Source organism: Schistocerca serialis, chromosome 7 (assembly GCF_023864345.2).
Source record: "Schistocerca serialis cubense isolate TAMUIC-IGC-003099 chromosome 7, iqSchSeri2.2, whole genome shotgun sequence".
Taxonomy (NCBI): Eukaryota; Metazoa; Arthropoda; class Insecta; order Orthoptera; family Acrididae; genus Schistocerca; species Schistocerca serialis.
Genome location: NC_064644.1, coordinates 274527902 through 274544234, shown reverse-complemented (window position 1 = coordinate 274544234; position 16333 = coordinate 274527902). Strand labels below are relative to the sequence as shown.

The 16333-nt window shown below is 44.5% G+C and overlaps 1 protein-coding gene across 3 annotated transcripts in view; it reads right to left on the bottom strand.

The window, feature by feature from the left end:
• The window catches only part of LOC126412649 (ras association domain-containing protein 10-like), a 1122590-nt gene that overhangs the window by 118538 nt on the left and 987719 nt on the right, over window positions 1-16333 (bottom strand). The window lies entirely within an intron of this gene.

The window sequence follows — 16333 nt, the reverse complement described above, 5'->3', positions numbered from 1 at the left end:
TGAAAGCCTCTTTTATCTTCAATCATCTAGGGAACGTAAATTGAACATTCTTGCAAACGCTTACGCAGGGAAAGACAGAAACAACCTTTCATTGATTTTTCCACTCGACGTGAAAAACGTGAACTGGTGTGCGGCGATCTGATTTGGCTCGTAAACAGGTCCCGCCGCTACACACGGTAGGAGCGCCCGCAGCGATGTGTTCTGTCCGATCGCGCGCGCCGTTTCCAGTCCTGCCGGTCGGCCGCGGAGGAGATATTCCAAAACACTGGGAGGTGCGCGCATGCGCGCAGTGAAGGTCGCGTTCGCCGGCGCAGCGGAGTGGAAGACGGGACGCGCCGGCTTCCGGCAGGCGGCGCGGGGGCGGCGGCGGGGGCGGCGGCAGTGGCAGCGACCCTGGCCGTGACATTAGCCGCGGCCGCAGCTGGCCGGCCGCCGCCGCGCCGCGCGCCCACAACGGGTTCCGCACTACACACGCAGCTGCCCGGCCCACGTGATTTACTAACTGGGCGCTGCCGGAGCCGGCTCCTCGCGATTGCGGCAATTCGGCGCCACGTGAGTCCGGGAGGGACCGCGCGGCGTCACGCAAATGCTGATACATCGCCCTCCGGCGACGGCTTCCGTTAGCTGCGCGACACTTCTGCGCTGCGGTTTCCGCCACCTTAAAAGACATCTTTTATTTCGCCGCTCATATTTACTAGGTTTAGAACCGGAGTATCGAGGCCAACGGCTCGGCAATGGTGCGTTTGGCTGCCGTTGGAACTACATTTGCACTCCGAAAGCTACTTTATGGTGTGTGGTGGAAGGTACTTCCTGCAAGACTGTGGCTTCTTCCTCTCGCGCCACCCACTCAGCCCTCTCTCCTCACCTTCTCCCTTAAGTCTCTGTATGTCCATCTTAATACAGGTGGTTGCGTAACCCCGGCTGTTTCGTACACAATGTCGAATCAAAACATCTTTCAGCCTTGTAGGCTTCCAATTGTTATTTACACTACTGGCCATTAAAATTGCTGCACTACGAAGATGACGTGCTACAGACGCGAAATTTAACCGACAGAAAGAAGATGCTGTGTTATGCAAATGATTAGCTTTTCAGAGCATTCACACAAGGTTGGCGCCGGTGGCGACACCTACAACGTGCTGACATGAGGAACGTTTCCAACCGATTTCTCATACACAAACAGCAGTTGACCGGCGATGCCTGGTGAAATATTGTTGTGATGCCTCGTGTAAGGAGGAGAAATGCGTACCATCACGTTTCCGACAATGATAAAGGTCGGATTGTAGCCTATCGCGATTGCGGTTTATTCTATCGCTACATTGCTGCTCACGTTGGTCGAGATCCAACGACTGTTAGCAGAATATGGAATCGCTGGGTTCACGAGGGTAATACAGAACGCCGTGCTGGATCCCAACGGCCTCGTATCACTAGCAGTCGACATGACAGGCATCTTATCCGCATGGCTTGCAGCCACGTCTCGATCCCTGAGTCAACAGATGGGGACGTTTGCAAAACAACAACCCTCTGCACGAACAGTTCGACGACGTTAGCAGCAGCATGGACTATCAGCTCGGAGACCGTGGCTGCGGTTACCCTTGACGCTGCATCACAGACGGGAGCGCCTGCGATGGTGTACTCATCGACGAACCTGGGTGCACGAATGGCAAAACGTCATTATTTCGGATGAATCCAGGTTCTGTTTACAGCATCATGATGGTCGCATCCGTGTTTGGCGACATCGCGGTGAACGCACATTGGAAGCGTGTACTCGTCATCGCTATACTGGCGTATCACCCGGCGTGATGGTATGGGGTGCCATTGGTTACACGTCTCGGTCACCTCTTGTTCGCGTTGACGGCACTTTGAACAGTGGACGTTACATTTCCGATATGTTACGACCCTTGGCTCTACCCTTTATTTGATCCCTGCGAAACCCTACATTTCAGCAGGATAATGCACGACCGCATGTTGCAGGTCCTGTACGGGCCTTTCTGGCTACAGAAAATGTTCGACCGCTGCCCTGGCCACCAAATTCTCCAGATCTCTCACCAATTGAAAACGTCTGGTCAATGGTGGCCGAGCAACTGGCTCGTCACAATACACCAGTCACTACTCTCGATAAACCGTGATATCGTGTTGAAGCTGTGTGGGCAGCTGTACCTGTACACGCCATCCAAGCTCTGTTTCACTCAATGCCCAGGCGTATCAACGCCGTTATTACGGCCAGAGGTGGTTGTTCTGGGTAGTGATTTCTCAGGATATATGCACCAAAATTGCGTGAAAATGTAATCACATGTCAGTTGTAGTATAATATATCTGTCCATTGAATACACGTTTATTGTCTGCATTTCTTCTTGGTGTAGCAATTTTAATGGCCAGTAGTGTAATCTGAGCAGTCAGTTTCGGCGATACATTACGCCATATTCAGGCCCTCTGACCGACGTATAGGAAGATTCTCACCTCTGGTCCTGCCAAAACAGAGACTAGTATTCAGTCACTGGTATCCGCAAATGTCTATTTGACACAGCGACGCTTCGACAATCACTTGCCGACTGTTAGACAAGCATTCAAACCAAACCGGTTTGCGTGGATGCAGCCGTGGTTTTTGTATTTGAAATCTTAATATTTTCATATGTTTCAAAAATTCAGAATCAGATATTTTCAGGACTGCCTGAAAGGAGATAGGAATCTGTATGTGCCTAGGAGAAATTATTTCATACGTTTCAGTGCGAATTAAAAACGTGTATATTAAATATTCTGTCTTACGTAAATAATTTCTTATCTTTCTAATTTCGCCAGACATACAGGGTGTTTCAAAGACCTCGCATCAAACTTCTAGGACAACTACAGGTTGTTTAGAAATGAATATCGGGGTTTTAACGCTTTATAATATTTATTACATTAAACTTACAGTTATAAATGGTATGTAAAATGAAGGAGTAACCCGAACAGTTGTGTTTGGCAACAGTGCGCATGCAGAGCGCGCAATGCTTCCGCCGCAATCCACTGGACAGTGGTAGTAGCGAAGATGGCGACTAGTGAACAGAAAGCGTTTTCTGTTTTACAGTTTGCAAAGACGGAATCTGTAGTTACAGTGCAACCTGCATTCCGGCTGCAGTTCGGTTGTGATCCTCCAGGTGATAATAACATTTGTAGATGGTATCATCAATTTGCAGATACCGGTTGCCTTTGTAAAGGGAAGAGCACAGGACGACGAAGAGTTAGTGATGAGACTGTTGAGCTAGTGAGACAGTCGTTCAAATGGTTCAAATGGCTCTGAGCACTATGGGACTTAACTTCTAAGATCATCAGTCCCCTAGAACTCAGAACTACTTAAACCTAACTAACCTAAGGACATCACCCACATCCATGTCCGAGGCAGGATTCGAACCTGCGACCGTATCGGTCCTGCGGTTCCAGACTGTAGCGCCTAGAACCGCACGGCCACCCCGGCCGGCGAGAGTCGTTCACTTGTAGCCCAAGGAAATCAGTCCGGAAAGCTAGTCGTGAATTACAAGTTCCCGTGTCTCCTGTTTGGAAAGTTTTAAGAAAACGCATACAACTACGTTCTTACCGTTTACAGTTATTACAGGCCCTAAAGCCGGCAGACCATGGATCACGTGCCAACTTCGCAAACGAAATGCTGTTTCATGACGATGAAGATTTTCTGGATCATGTTGTCTTCAGTGATGGATCGACCTTTCACCTTAGTGGACATGTTAACACTCACAATGTGCACATCTGGGCCGGCCGCGGTGGTCTCGCGGTTAAGGCGCTCAGTCCGGAACCGCGCGACTGCTACGGTCGCAGGTTCGAATCCTGCCTCGGGCATGGATGTGTGTGATGTCCTTAGGTTAGTTAGGTTTAAGTAGTTCTAAGTTCTCGGGGACTGATGACCACAGAAGTTAAGTCCCATAGTGCTCAGAGCCCTTTGAACCATTTTTGCACATCTGGGGCTCAGAAAATCCTCACGAGGTGGTACAAATGCAACAAGATTCCCCTAAAGTGACTGTTTTTGTGCCGTATCCCAGCGGAAGCTTATGGGCCTTTCTTTTTTGGTGAACCTACTGTAACTGGCATTTTGTACCTTGATACACTAGAGCAAAGGCTCTTCCCTTCAGTTGGAAGAAGATAAGCCAGAGAACTTCATTTTCCAGCAAGATAATGCGCGACCTCACTGGCTTAGCGAAGTGTGCGATTAGTTGAACTTCACTGTACCTAAGTACTGGATAGGCCGCAAGGGGCCCAATGACAGAGGTTGCATTGCAAGGCCTCCACGTTCACCCGACTTAACGCCATGCGATTGTTTCCTTTGGGGCTCCGTCAAGGATCGTGTGTACATGCCTCCGCTACCAGCAGACCTCCCTGAATTAAGAAACCTGATTGAAGCAGCTGTTGCTACCATCACTGAAGACACACTCATCAACGTTTGGGAAAAACTTGGCTATAGACTCGATGTATGGCGTGTGAAAAATGGTGCTCACATTGAACATTTGTAAGGTTCTTGGTAAACTGTTTGAGTTGCTCTTTCATTTGAAATACCATTTATAACTGTAAGTTTAATATAATAAATATTATAAAGCGTTAAATCCCCGATATTCATTTATAAACACCCTGTATTTACGATAGAGACAAAATATTTCGCTGACGCTTCCCAGTGATTCTAGCTGTCCTTTGTTACTTGCCGGTCATTTGACGATGAGATTTCACCGATCTAGCAGGTCTACTAAGCAGGTGTGCTGCACACTATCTGCCCCATCAAACTGATAGAGTGATCTCCAACAAGGAAACTTTAAGAATGAGTGTCTCTATGTGGAGAAGTATCAGAAGAGAATCATTTGGCGAGTGTAATCCCTTTCATGCCGGGCAGGTGACTGGAGTATAGGCAACACACACGGCAGATGCACGCTGCAGACTGCAAATGCCCTGACGCTTCTCAGGCACATAACCACACAGAAGGACTCCTAGCATTAGAGGAAAGCGGCAGCGAGCATTTTGTCTTGAACCGAAGTTATTCCCAATTACGTGATCTGTCACCCCCAAGACTTTGAAAGACACTGTACACACGGTGTCTCTCCTAAGAAGCATCTGGCTTGTTTTTCCTCTGGTGTTTCGGCAGATATCTGCAATTTCGTTTTTGCAATCTGTTGCTGGAGTCAGACCAAACAAATACTGCTCATCAAGTCTTTCATGCAGCAAGCAGTGCGGATAGGAACAGTCGGTTTGTTTCCCGATACGAGAAAAATGATTTTTAAAGCCGAATTATTTGTGCCCATTCGATTGAGCAGTCCCGAAATAGTCTGTTGCGAAACTTGATTTTATCGATATGAGTCAACACGAAGAATATCTAGTACTCCAGGAGCCACTGAACAGCGCTGCTGTGTGGTGGTAGCAGTCAGTGCCGTCACTGCTGGAGGAAACAGGAATAATCCCTAAGTTACCGACTCATGTCACTAGCGTCGATTTGCAGTAGGATTTTGGGACATATACCGTGCTCTAACGTCGTGAATTAGCTCGAAGAAAACGATGTATTGACAAATAATCGAGACGGATTGAGATAATATCGTTATCTTCTTGTTTTACTGTCCATGTTAACACCGATAAATCGAAAATCAAGTTAGACTAATTGGGACCGCTGCATCGAAAATGCACGTAAAATTACATTTTAAAAATCATTTATCTCCCAATGGGAAACAAGCCAACGCTTCCCATCACACTGGACCTCGCCTGAAAGCCGTGATAAGAAGTGTTTATTTGGGCTGACTCCAGCTAAACACTGCAAAAACTAAATTGCAAATATCTGCCGAAACACCAGAGAAAATGTGCCTGACGATCCCTCTCAAAGACACCCTGTGTAGGACTTTGCTGACTCTTCGAGGAAAGTACGCTCCCGTAATTTTAACTGAAAACCAAACAGTGACGCGTTTCTCTTTTATTTGAGTTCACTTTTTTTCACCATACTGCCTACGTCTTGGTACAAATAAAAAGTGATACACAAAGAAATCACAGTATAAACACTTGGGACGACGATTAAGTATTATTTTAGAGTTTGAAACTTCCTGGCAGGTTACAAAGTATTCTGGACGGGGACTTAAACCTGGGACCTCTGTCTTTCGCAGGCAAGTGTTCTACTGACCGAGCTGTCCAAACACAAGTACCAACATGCCCAACAGCCTTACGTACTTCCACTATTGCTCCTGAGTACAAAACTGCCAGGAAGTTTGAAATTAGCGCATACGCCGCTGCACAGTTAAAATTCTTTCTGGGTTACTTTACAAAAAAGTCCACGTAGGTACAATATCTACTGGTAATGAATCTTGAAATATCAGATACAGAAAAGGAACTCAACAGAGATTTGAAAGCCTCCACCAAGAGACTGACTGACACATTATTCAGTCCTGGACAGCAGTCTTGTTCTACTGGAAGTTAATATCATTTTCACACAACTATCTGTACAGCCATATATCATGTTATAATGAACAAAACCTCAGAGAGGTACTTGAGACAAACAATTGCTCACATTCAGCTTTGATAAAATACCTCTCACGACCAAACTTCCATATTTCAGTCAGATCCGTATCAAACATTTAATATTGATAGAGTATCAACCAAAACTCCGGTATAGTTTGTGCTATCTGCTGTCGTCGAGGAGGACGTCGGTAAATGGTAAGTACTATATAGTACCTCACCTACAGAGCACAGCAACAACATAATTGTGACATTCTGTTGGGCAGATCCCGAGTTCGAGCTCTGTAAACGGCATTTGTTTTTTACTATAGTACGTGTAAAACTGTTATATGAAACAACATGTTCCTGACATGTAAAAGGACTGTTGCGAACGGAGTTGATAGCAATGTTCTATCGACAGACCGCTTCGCTTAGTTTATTTGAAAATAGCAAACCTGTAGAGTGCATTTGTAGTTTCATAGAATAAACACTAACATTTGGAACAGAAGAACAAAGTAACATGTGCAAATATTACTAATAATTACTTGTTTATACAGGGTGTTACAAAAAGGTACGGCCAAACTTTCAGGAAACATTCCTCACACACAAATAAAGAAAAGATGTTATGTGGACATGTGTCCGGAGACGCTTAGTTTCCATGTTAGAGCTCATTTTAGTTTCTTCCACCTACGCTCAATGGAGCACGTTATCATGATTTCATACGGGATACTCTACCTGTGCTGCTAGAACATGTGCCTTTACAAGTACAACACAACATGTTGTTTATGCACGATGGAGCTCCTGCACATTTCAGGCGAAGTGTTCGTACGCTTCTCAACAACAGATTCAGTGACCGATGGATTGGTAGAGGCGGACCAATTCCATGGCCTCCACGCTCCCCCGACCTCAACCCTCTTGACTTTCATTTATGGGGGCATTTGAAAGCTCTTGTCTATGCAAACCCGGTACCAAATGTAGAGACTCTTCGTGCTCGTATTGTGGACGGCTGTGATACAATACGCCATTCTCCAGGGCAGCATCAGCGCATCAGGGATTCCATGCGACGGAGGGTGGATGCATGTATCCTCGCTAACGGAGGACATTTTGAACATTTCCTGTAACAAAGTGTTTGAAGTCACGCTAGTACGTTCTGTTGCTGTGTGTTTCCATTCCATGAATATGTGATTTGAAGAGAAGTAATAAAATGAGCTCTAACATGGAAAGTAAGCGTTTCCGGACACATGTCCACATAACATAATTTCTTTCTTTGTGTGTGAGGAATGTTTCCTGAAAATTTGGCCGTACCTTTTTGTAACACCCTGTATTGTTATGTTACTATCAACACTTCCGCACATGTAATGGAGTTGTTTCTTTATTCTTCTGTTCCGATTGTTTATGGTTATTCTGCGAAACTACAGATGTACTTTATAGGTTTGTCGCTTTCACATAAATAAAGCGAAAACGGACTGCAAATAGAAAATTGCTATCAACTCCTTTCCGAACAGTACTTTTACATGGCAGGAACATGTTGTTGCATATAACAGTTTCACACGTCCTACGATACAAAAACTGGCATGACCAAAGCTCAAACGCGGGACTATTGATACGACAAACTAACGCTCTATCGACTTCCTCACGGGAACTGTACAAGAAATTCTCATAGCTAGGCTTTTCCTGTGTCCCGTTGTCCAGATGTTTCTTGTTACTTACCTGTTACGCACGTTCTTCTCGACGACGGCACATAGCACAAACTGTATCGGAGTTTTGTTTGATTATCGATATACAACGTATGGTACCGATCTGTCTGTCTCACATGCGGGGGTTTGGGTGTCAACTGAAACTTCCTGGCAGATTAAAAACGTATGCCGAACCTTCGGGTTTCGCTTGTATGTGGTCTACTTACTGAGCTACCCAAGCACGACACATCTGTTTTACTCCATCTTCAACCTTTCAAACTTCGCAGAAGTCCTCCTGCGATTCTTGCACGTCAAGTACTCCTGAAAAAAAGGATACTGTGGAGACTACATCTAAGCTACATGGCTGATCTAGTGGCTCTGAGTAACTCGGCTGCTCTAATGGCTCTTTCGAATCTGCAACGAATTCTTGGAAAAGCGACAAGTCTAACAGGTTCAGCAGAACGAGTCCTATATTCTTCGAGCGATGCAATCAGTGCGAGGGAAAAAAGCTATTAATGCTTGCCTGTGCACCTGCACTGAATGAATGGTCACTTAAGGCAATGCCCTCTTTTGCACTCACTCAGCAGTGGAAGTCCTTTGGGAACATATAGAGCTGTTTGCAGAGAGCCTGATGGCAGCGATGTTAAAGACAATGCTGAAGACAGAATTGCGATCCAAGCAGTACTATCGTAAGGCCAATGAACATGATTGTGCATGAGGGGTGCAAGATCAACGTAGGACCCACGTTGTTGTTGTTGTGGTCTTCAGTCTAGAGACTGGTTTGATGCAGCTCTCCATGCTACTCTATCCTTTGCAAGCTTCTTCATCTCCGAGTAACTACTTCAACCTACGCCCTTCTGAGTCTGCTTAGTATATTCATCTCTTGGTCTATCTCTACGACTTTTACCCTCCACGATTCCCTCCAATAATAAATTGGTGATCCCTTGATGCCTCAGAACCTGTCCTACCAACCGGTCCCTTCTTTTAGTCAGGTTTTGCCACAGTTTCCTCTTCTCCCCAATTTTATTCAGTACCTCCTCATTAGTTACGTGATCTACCCATCTAATCTTCAGCATTCTTCGGTAACACCACATTTCGAGAGCTTCTATTCTTTTCTTGTTTAAACTGTTTATCGTCCATGTTTCACTTCCACACATGGCTACACTCTATACAAATACTTTCAGAAAAGACTTCCTAACACTTAAATCTATACCTGATGTTCACAAATTTCTCTTCTTCAGAAACGCTTACCTTGCCGTAGCCAGTCTACATTTTACGTATATCCTCTCTACTTCGACCATCAGCAGTTATTTTGATCCCCAAATAGCAAAACTCATCCACTACTTTCAGTGTCTCATTTCCTAACCTAATTCCCTCAGCATCACCTGACTTCATTCAACTATATTCCACTATCGTCGTTCTGCTTTTATCGATTTTCATCTTATAACCTCCTTTCAAGACACTGTCAATTCCGTTCAGCTGCTCTTCCTGGTCCTTTGCTGTCCCTGACAGAATTACAATGTCATCGGCAAATCTCAACGTCAGCACATGGCTATGAGTTGGAGAGTCTGCGTTGATATAGACCTGCCCAGGAATAGGCTTCATCCACAGTGTCATGGTGTCCCATTTTGTTGGGCTGATTCTGTGCGACTAAGAGGCAATGCCCTCATTTCACAGCCATAACTTTCGTCATATGAATAATCCCAGTGATACTGCGCTCCAAAGCAAACAGCGTGGTCTTTAAAGGGAAAAAAAAGCAAAAGGAATTATCCAATGGAACGGAAACTGGTAGATCTGATGTGCATATAAGACAAACAAATGATATCAATTTCAAAAAAATTGGACGATTTATTCAAGAGAAGGAGCTTCCAAATTGAGCAAGTCAGTAACGTGTTGCTCCACCTCTGGCCCTTATGCAAGCAGTTATTCGGCTTCGCATTCATTATTAGAGTTGTTGGATGTTTTGTTGAGGTATAACGTGCCATATTCTGTCCAATTGGCGAACTAGATCATCAAAATCCTGAGCTGGTTCGAAGGCCCTGCCCATAACGCTCCAAACATACTCAATTGTGGAGAGGTCCAGTGACCTTGTTGACCAAGGTAGTGTTTAGCGAGCAGTTTCCCAAGCACGAAGACAAGCAGTAGAAGGCCTCGTCCTGTGAGGGAGGGCATTATCTTGCTGAAATGTAAGCTTGCCGTGAAGGGCGACAAAGCAGGGTGTAGAATATCGTCGACGTGTCACTGTGGTGTAATGGTGCCGCGGATGAAACCAAATGGGTTCTGCTGTAAGAGGCACTTCAGACCATCACTATTGGTTGTGGGGCTATAGGGCTCTGTGGCGGGAGACAATCATGTTTGTACTCCACTACTGTCCGGGACGTCTCCAGAAACGTCTGCGCTGGCCGTCAGGGCCTTATTCAAAGACAATTCTACTCTATTCTATGAGATTCCAGGCCGAAGACGTATCGTGTTTGTCCTATAATGTTTTTAGGTAAACGACCACATTACGCTGATGAACTATAGGCACACATAGGTCTTGTATCTACATACCCGCTCTTATATCCCTTTCGTGTCGCGCCCGTATCTGTTCCGTAGTCGTGGTCGATTAGTCGAATCGGTTGATTAGTCGAATCTTAGTCGCTGGAAATCGGAACGACTACACTCAGGCAGCTGGGTGGATGATACGAAACATGTGGAGGGACCACGATGCCTGCAGCTGAGGACTGTGATTCATGGGTTGGTCTAAACGAGACAGTTATTCACCACTAGAGGTCAAAAAAGTTGTTGAGGTAGGTGATGAAATAGCAGACGAGATACGAACCATTTACTAATGAGACCCGTCAGGTGATGGCTGAGGATATGTTCTGGCTGCGTAAGCCACAACAATAGCATTCGGTCCAACACATTCTGCTGGGCGATCGTGCTGGTTGAATTTTGTGTGGAATACATCTATGTTTCATTTGACCATATTACGTTGTATGTGGTGTTCAGCTTCTAGTATGTAGTGTAGTCATAATAAGTATGCCAATTTCAAGTGAGGCCGAAACGGTAGCCCATCCTGCTAAACGTTCTAGGTGGATGCATCGAACGAGATAAAAAATAATGTCATTAAGAGTATTTCCCGCTAAAAGTGTCATCAAACATTTAAAATTTTAAGCACTATTCGTGATATTAACAGAATCTTCCGTCGGTTCTTGGTAGAACAACATTATAATAAATGAAAAGCACCAGTTTGCTTTTGTTCTACAACTAAACCGCAGGGCAGTAGAATGTAAAAAGATATTCGTTTCGAACTTCCAGTGATCGCGTCCAAAAGTTGAGCGGAATTATAAGGTACTTCGATACATCTTCAGGAGGTGGTGGCCCACAGATCATATACATTCGAAAAGTGCCATATTGCCGCGTTGAGCTGCTGATAAAATTCTTTATTTACACAACCAATTTTGCTCGGCAGACCATCATCAAGTTCACAAAAGTATTCTCAGCTTCATTTCACACGAAATACGAAATCATTATCACCAAATAATAAAGAAGCGAATTGTACACTGTTATCATATCGCACTATACGAATAAATTACATGATCAATCTATAAAAACCGTGCTAGGTAGTGTACTCATTCATGTTGTAACTGTAATCGTTATTAACGCTGTGAACAGATTCATACCACACAGAGCCAACTGCACAGCTTACCAACTGTCTGAAAGAGTGAATGGTAACAATCTAATTAATAGTTTTGTCATTTTAAAATTTTAAGCTCTATTCGTGAATTAAACCGCAGGGCAGTAGCATGTAAAAAGATATTCGTTTCGAACTTCACCAGTGAACGCGTCTAAAAGTTGAGCGGAATTATGAGGTACTTCGATACATCTTCAGGAGGTGGTGGCCCACAGCTCATATACATTCGAAAAGTGCCATATTGCCACCTTGAGCTGCTGATAAAATTCTTTATTTGCACAACTAGTTTTGCTCGGCAGACCATCATCAATAGGTGCTAGGTGTAGTGGGACAACAACTCATTTTAGATTGTGTTGCGGAAAAAGACAGCCAGAGTTGTAACTAAAATGCATATTTATTTAGTCGGTGTAGCCCGAAAACGGTCAGCGACTAAATAAACATTCATTTTAGTTTCAAATCTGGCTGTCTCTTTTTACATGACGATAATTATTTTATATTTTACTGTCAACCGAAACTCTTTCTGTAAATAAAGAATTTTACCAGCAGTTTAATGTGGTAACGTGACATTTTTAAACATAGGTACCTCATTGGGCATACATAAAATTAGGGTGTACAAAGCAGTAGACGCCGAAGACTCGCTGATTTTTGGAAGCACAATATTCAGCAATTTAATTATACCTCCTACGAAATTCAGTGTGGAGAGCAATGCGACGAGACATACTTCGTAACAATATCAGTGATGTTCTGTAATACTCCATTCGCATTCGGAGGGAGGGAAAATGACACTATATATATATATATATATATATATATATATATATATATATATGTGTGTGTGTGTGTGTGTGTGTGTGTGTGTGTGTGTATGTGAGTATCAGTGGACCCTAACATTTTTACTAGATTATTATTTCCCGAAAACCGGTTTCTAAATTTATCAAAGTGCGATTCACGAGAAAGTTCTCCCTAAGATTCTAAATTAAGTTTCCTGAACATTATTGTTACAGTTCCTCATGGACTATAGTGAGACGTGCCAGTCATGTGTGTGTGTGTGTGTGTGTGTGTGTGTGTGTGTGTGTGTGTGTGTGTGTGTCACGCACCCTTGTAATGTTGGTCGGAGAGAGTAGTCTTATTACACTACCATTCATGCATGTGTACAGAAGTGAAATATTGTTGTGGTAGGTTCATTCCGAAGCGTAAATTCACATTGAAATGAAGAATTTAGAATTTTGGGTTCTGTCATGTTCACTTTCAACAAAGTCAGATCATTGAAAGATGGAAATGAAAGGTGTGGATTTGTCGATTCCTATTACTTGTAACAAGAACTACCTAGCATTTCTAATGGCCTTTTTCTCATTACATGATAGTGAAAATTTATAGTACGCTTCATGCGTGGCTGTTGCTCGAGTAGACATTGCGTCTTGTTTTTAAAGGCATAACCAAAAGGAAAATGTCATACATAAAATTATAGGCCATTGATTATGACATAGTGCAAGGAATTGACTGAGATAACGGAAATCAGTAGAAGATGATTTGGCATTTACGTTTGATTTGTAAAGAATACAAGAATAATATACAGAAGAATGAAAAAGAAAATTGAGGATGTGTTAGATGACTATCAGTTTGGATATAGGAAAGGTAAAGGCACCAGAGAGGCAATTCAGACGTTGCGGTTGATAGTGGAAGGAAGGCTGAAGAAAAATCAAGACACGTTCATAGGATTTGCCGACCTGGAAAAAGCATTCGACAATGTTAAATAGTGCAAGATGTTCGAAATTCTGAGAAAAATAGGGGTAAACTATAGGGAAAGACAGATAATATACGACATGTACAAGAGCCAAGAGTGAAGAACAAGAGTGGGAGATGAAGAACGAAGTGCTCGGATTAAAAAGGGATAAGATGTAGTCTTTAATTGCTGCTATTCAATCTATACGTCGAAGCAACGGAAAGGTTCAAGAGTGAGATTAAAATTCAAGGTGAAAGAATATCAATAAGATTCGCTGCTGACATTACTGTCGTCGGTGAAAGTGGAGAAGAACTGCAGGATCTAACGAATGGAATGAACGGTCTAATGACTACAGAATATCGTCTGAAAGTGAATCGAAGAAAGGTGAAAGAAATAAGAAGTAGCAGAAATGAGAACACCAAGAAACTTGCCTTGTGATCACGAAGAAGATGAAGTTAAGGAATTCTGCTCCCTAGGTAGCAAAATAACCCATGACGGACGGAGCAGAGAGGACTTCAAAGGCAGACCTGCACTGCCAGAAAGGGCATTCCTGGCCAAGGGAAGTCTACTAGTATCAAACATAGGCCTTAATTTGAGGAAGAAATTTCTGAGAATGTACTTTTAGAACGCAGTATAGTATGGTAGTGAAAACTGGACTGTGGAAAAACCAGAAAAGAAGAGAATCGAACCATCTGAGATGTGGTTTTACAGAAGAATGTTGAAAATTAGGTGGATTGATAAGGCAAGGAATGAAGAGGTTCTCCGGTGAGTCTTTAAAGAAAGGTATATATGGAAAACACTGACAAGAAGATGGCATAGGATGGTAGGACATCTGTTAAGACATCACCGAAAAAATTCCATGATACTAGAGGTAGCTGTAGAGGGCGAAAAGCCGGTCGCGGTGGCCGAGCGGTTCTAGGCGCTTCAGTCCGGAACCACGCGACTGTTACTGTCACAGGTTCGAATCCTGCCTCGGGCATGGATGTGTGTGATGTCCTTAGTTAGGTTTAAGTAGTTCTAAGTTCTAGGGGACTGATGACCTCAGAGCCGTTTGAACCATTTTTTGAGAGGGTGAAAACTGTAGAAGAAAACAGAGATTGAAATACACTCAGCAGATAATTGAGGACATAAGTTCCATGTGCTACTATGAGACGGAGGGGTTGGCACAGGAGAGGAATTCGTGGCGGGCCGAATCAAACCAGTCACAAGACTGTTCACTCAAAAAAAAAAAAAAAAAAAGAAAGTAAGTATATCGTGCCTGGATGGCAGGTAGAACAGAAATTGTAGGCGGAAGGATTAACTGAGGAAACGAATGGTACAGAGCACATGGGACGACAGTTATACGAGAAGCTAAGTAGACTGCCTCAGCGAACAGATCGTTCCAGAAGTGACGTCATGAGGCAGGACCAGCTCCAGATGCAGCATAGCCGGCTGGGCAGGGAGGAAGTGGAGCGAGCGGGGTCGAGATGCAAAGCGGATCGCCTGCAGAGCGTTCACCGGAAAATCGCGCGGCACGTGCGGGGGCGGAGCTGGCGGGGGCGGCGTGGGGGCCCAGGGGAGGGGGAGAGGGAGGGGAAGAGGGGAGGAACCTCAGCTGGGTAAGTGGCTGCGGCCGCCGCGGTGTCCGGCATCAAATCAGGCTTAGTCATAGCGACGGGGATCTACGTTGCAACGCGTGGAGCCTCGGGTTGTCGCCGGACGGGTCATTAACTTGTTGTGCTTGTAATATAGGACGAGTCAGAAGAAAAGGAACATGGTTTTGACGGGTGATAGTATTAGTAATTCTGAATAACTGTAGTCATATGAAGATACGTCCTGTTGTAAGTAGTTTCTGAGGAAATGTGTAAAGGACAAACGCATTTTATAGTAAATGAAATATGGTGATCTACGTCAAAAGAATTAAACACTTGCAGCCGTCGTTTTGATGTTATTTTATTACATTGCAACCAGTTTCGGTGACTCAGTGCAGTATCTTCAGACCTTAACTGACGTCAGTGGCCAGCATCTATGAACTGGCTTCTGTAGACAGATATTGTGTCTGCACCATCAACTACCAACTAACTCAAATGGCTCTGAGCACTATGGGACTTAACTTCTAAGGTCATCAGTCCCCTAGAACTTAGAACTACTTAAACCTAACTAACTTAAGGACGTCACACACATCCATGCCCGAGGCAGGATTCGAACCTGCGACCGTAGCGATCGCGCGGTTCCAGACTGAAGCGCCTAGAACCGCTCGGTCACCCCGGCCGGCCTACCAACTAACTCAATTGGTTGCAGTATAACTGAACAACATCAAAACGACGGGTGTAGGTGTTTCATTTATTGCGTAAGTGAACGGCCTAATGTCCCGCAGACCATCAATCACAAAGATGGATACATAAAAAATTATTTGAATGCACGGTGTCTGTCCCTTCTAAAGGACAGACACCATGTAGATCCAGCAACTGTGGAACACTACACGTAAATTGAAGGGGAATCACTGCTACGAGCTATGACGGTACACTAAGCGGAATCAGCGGCGACTAGCGAAAATGTGTGCCGGACCGAGATTCGAACCCGAGATCTCCTGCTTACTAGGCAAGTGCGGTAACCACTGCGGCATCCGGGACACAGCGTTATTGCAATGCACGGACTATCTCGGTACGCCCCACGGCCGATCCACACTCCCATAGAGAGCCACCTATCTGCTGTCCTTGTCCTTGGGTAGGCCGTGAGACGTACCGAGATAGTCAGAGCAGGGCGATAACGTTGGTTCAAATGGTTCAAATGGCTCTGAGCACTATGGGACTTAACATCTGAGGTCATCAGTCC